We start from the raw sequence: 4,253 nt of genomic DNA on the forward strand, positions 1-4,253 counted from the left end.
AGGACTCCGTGAAATTGCTTATAAAATCAATATAATCAGGCCGGGCATGGCGGCTCACACCTGTAATCCCAGCACTTGGGAGGCCGAGGTGGGAGGATCACCTGAGATTGGGAGTTCGAGACCAGCCTGACCAACATGGGGAATCCCTATCTCTACTAAAAATACAAAAATTAGCTGAATGTGGTGGCAGGTGCCTGTAGTCCCAACTACTTTGGATACTGAGGCAAGAGAATCCCTTGAACCCGGGAGGCAGAGGTTGCAGTGAGCTGAGATCAAGCCATCGCACTCCAGCCTGGGCAACAAGAGCAAAACTCCATCTTAAAAAAAAAAAAAAATTCAGTATAAACAGACCATGAGCTCTTACTGGCCATAGTCTTATGACAAGGGTCAACAAACTTTTTCTGTAAAGGCCCAGATAGCCAGTATTTCAGATTTGCAGGCCACATTCTGTCACAACTAAACTCTATGCTCCTGGCACATCATGACTCCTCAATGAATGTTGAAAAGAAATGAACTCAGTCACTATGCAAAACAGTTCAGCAGTATCTCATGAAGATGGACACTTGTGGGCCTGGCGCAGTGGCTCACACCTGTAATCCCAGCACTTTGGTAGCCCAAGGCGGGTGGATCACGAGGTATGGAGATCGAGACCATCCTGGCCAACATGGTGAAATCCCGTGTCTCTAAAAAAAAAAAAAAAAAAAAAAAAAAAAAATGGACATTTGTTAGTCTTTAGCAACCCCATTCCTAAGTATTTATCCAAGTAAAATGAAAACTTGTGTTCCCACAAAAATCTGTATGCAAATATTTATAGGGGCTTTATTTGTCCTCAAAACAAAAACAAACAATTAAAATGTCCTTCCACCAGTGGATGAATAAATAGTGGTACATTCATGTAGCAGAATACTACTCAGCAATAAAAAGGAATAAACTACTGATGTAAGCAACGCTGTGACTCAAAAGCGTTGGAAAAGGCAAAATTATTGCTGAAGAAGACAGATTGGTGGTTGCCTGGGACTGGGGGTGGAGGGGAGTTAACCTCAGGGGGACACTCAGAAGCTTTTAGAATGATGGAAATCTTGATTGTGGTGACTACACAATTGTATGCTTTTGTCAAAACTCAGTCAAACTGTGCACTAAAAGGATGAATGTTGGCTGGGGGCAGGGGCTCACACCTGTAATCGCAGCACTTTGGAAGGCCAGGGCAGGTGGATCACCTGACATCAGAAGTTCAAGACCAGCCTGCGCAACATGGTGAAGCCCCATCTCTACCAAAAATACAAAAAATTAGCTTGGCGTGGTGTTGGGTGCCTGTAATCTCAGCTACTTGGGAGGCTGAGGCATGAGAATCTCTTGAACCTGGGAGGCGGAAGTTGCAGTGAGCTGAGATTGTGCCACTGCGCTCCAGCCTGGACAACAGAGCCAGACTCTGTTTCAGGAAAAAAAAAATATATATATATATATAGAGAGAGAGAGAGAGAGAGTTTCTACATTGCATGTTTCCAGTTGTTCATCATTTATTTTCGCCTTGAATCCCTGAGCCACAGTAATGTGTCTTCTGTCCCTCACCATTTCATTCTCTGAAACTTTTCCTTGTCATAGTCAGCAGCAACATCCTTCACTTTGCCAGACCCCATAGTCAAATCTTAGATCTTCCTCCAGTCAACCTTTTAGCAGCACTTGACATTTAGATCTGTGCCTTCATTTAGTCAACTATAAAATGGGCATAATACCTACTTCACAGAGTTATTGTGCATATTAAATGCTTAATTAAGGCTGGCCTCAGTGGATCATACCTGTAATCTCAGCAATTTGGGAAGCAGAGGCGGGTGGATCACTTAAGATCAGGAGTTCAAGACCAGCCTGGCCAATACAGTGAAACCCGATCTCTACTAAAAATACAAGAATTAGCTGAGTGTGGTGGCGGGTGCCTGTAATCCCAGCTGCTCGGGGGGCTGAGGTAGGAGAATCCCACCACTGCACTCCAGCCTGGGCTTCACAGTGAGACTCTGTCTCAAATAAATAAATAAATGCTTAATTAAAATACTTAGAAAATGTTCTGCCGTCATAAATATTAGTCAGTGTAGCCAGGCGCAGTGGTTCACACCTGTAATCTCAGCACTTTGGAAGGCAGAGGTGGGTAGATCACTTGAGGTCAGGAGTTCAGGACCAGCCTGGCCAACATGGTCAAACCCCGTCTCTACTAAAACTACAAAAATTAAGGAGGATCTGGGCCAGGTGCCAGATACTGGGAATGGCAACTGCAGCTCCCTGAGCACTCTCTATGCAGAGATGGGGATCCCAGACATGAGGAGCCTTCTCATGGTCACCAGCCTTTTGGCTGTGCTGTTGTGGGGGGCCGGTGTAGCCCCAGCACCCAAGGTCCCTGTCAAGGTCCAAGTCAAACACCAGCCCTCAGAGCAGGATGCAGCAAAGGCCTGGGGTGCCCGTGTGGTGCAGCCAACAGAGAAGGACAGCCAGCTGGTGGGGGTGCTCCCCATCCAGAAGCCGAAGCTCTTGGCTGCTGAGGAGAAACCACCAGGCACGAAGGCCTGGGTGGAGACCAAGGACATTCTGGGCCATGTCCTGAGCCCCCAGCAGGTTCCTGAGTCCAGCCTTGACAGCCTGTACCACCCTCTGCCTAAGGAGGACCAGGGCGAGGAGGGGCCCTGGTTGTGGGTGATGCCAAATCACCAGGGACCAGAGGAGGACCAAGACCTCCTCTACCACCCTGAGTAGAGCTCCAGGGGGCATCACTGTCCCCTCCCTGTTCCAGGGCCCAGGCTGTTGGGACTGGGACCTTCCCCACCCACCCACCAACTAGACAAATAAACCCCTGCAGGCCAAACACGGTGACTCATGCCAGTAATCCCAGCACTTTGGGAGGCCAAAACCAGCAGATCACCTGAGTTTAGGAGTTCGAGACCAGCCTGGGCAACATGGTGAAACCCCATCTCTACTAAAAGTACAAAAATTAGCCAGGTGTGGTCATGGATGTCTGTAATCCCAGTTACTTGGGAGGCTGAGGCAGGGAATCACTTGAGCCCAGGAAGCAGAGGTTGCATTGAGCTGAGATTGCGCCACTGCATGCCAGCCTGGGTAACAAAGCAAGACTAAATAAATAAATAAAAATCAGCCAGGAGTGGTGGCAGGTACCTGTGGTGGCTCACGCCTGTAATCCCAGCACTTTGAGAGGCCAAGGTGGATGGATCACGAGGTCAAGAGTTTGAGACCAGCCTGGCCAACATGGTGAAACCCTGTCTCTACTAAAAATAAAAATTAGCCTGGCATGGTGGCACGCATCTGTAATCCCAGCTACTCGGGAGCCTGAAGCAGGAGAATTGCTTGAATCCAGTAGGTAGAGGTCGCAGTGAGCCAAGACCATGCCATTGCACTCCAGTCTGGGTAACAAGAGCAAGACTCCATCTCAAAAAAAAAAAAAAAGTTGAAGCCTGGGTGAGGTGGCTTAAGGCTGGGCACCTTGGCTCATGCCTGTAATGTCAGCACTTTCGGAGGCTGAGACAGCTGGGTTGTTTGAAGTCAGGAGTTTAAGACCAGTATGGCCAACATGGTGAAATCCCATCTCTACTAAAAATACAAAAAGTTAGACAGGCAGTAGTGATGTGCACCTGTAATCCCAGCTACTCGGGATGCTGAATAGCTTGAGTCTGGGAGGCCGAGGTTGCAGTGAGCTGAGATTGCGCCACTGCGCTCCAGTGAGTGCATTCCAGTGAGACCCTGTCTCCAATTTAAAAAAAAGAAAAAGAAGTTGAGCTAGATGTGAATTGTTAAATAAAATGTATGGGAAGCAACCTGGCATGGTGGCTTATACCTGCAATCCCAGCACTTTGGGAGGTCAAGACAGTTGGATCACTTGAAGTCAGGAGTTCGAGACCAGCCTGGCCAGCATGGTGAAACCTGGTCTCTACTAAAATACAAAAATTACCCAGGTGTGGTGGCAGACGCTTGTAATCCCAGCTACTGGGGAGGCCGAGCCAGGAGAGTCACTTGAAACTACGAGGCGGAGGCTGCAGTCAGCCAAGATCACATCACTGCACTCCAGCCTGGGCAATAAAGTGAGACTTCGTCTCAAAAAATAAATCAATAAAAAATAAAAATAAAAATAAAATAAAATCGCTAGTCAGAGTTTGCCCCCTACTTACTTTACATCTATACCGCGTGCCGAGCATCTCAAATATCAGGTGTCCAGACTAAGACTGTCGGTGAGCTCCTCACAGACCTTGCCACGCCCA

The 4,253-nt window shown here is 47.9% G+C and overlaps 1 pseudogene; it reads left to right on the top strand.

The window, feature by feature from the left end:
• The first annotated feature begins 2,244 nt into the window (after positions 1–2,244).
• LOC116537852 lies at positions 2,245–2,838 on the top strand (annotated as a pseudogene).
• The last annotated feature ends 1,415 nt before the right edge of the window (positions 2,839–4,253 follow it).

Source organism: Sapajus apella, unplaced genomic scaffold (genome assembly GCF_009761245.1).
Source record: "Sapajus apella isolate SASKATOON/1434 unplaced genomic scaffold, GSC_monkey_1.0 scaffold114, whole genome shotgun sequence".
In the NCBI taxonomy this organism is placed as follows: Eukaryota; Metazoa; Chordata; class Mammalia; order Primates; family Cebidae; genus Sapajus; species Sapajus apella.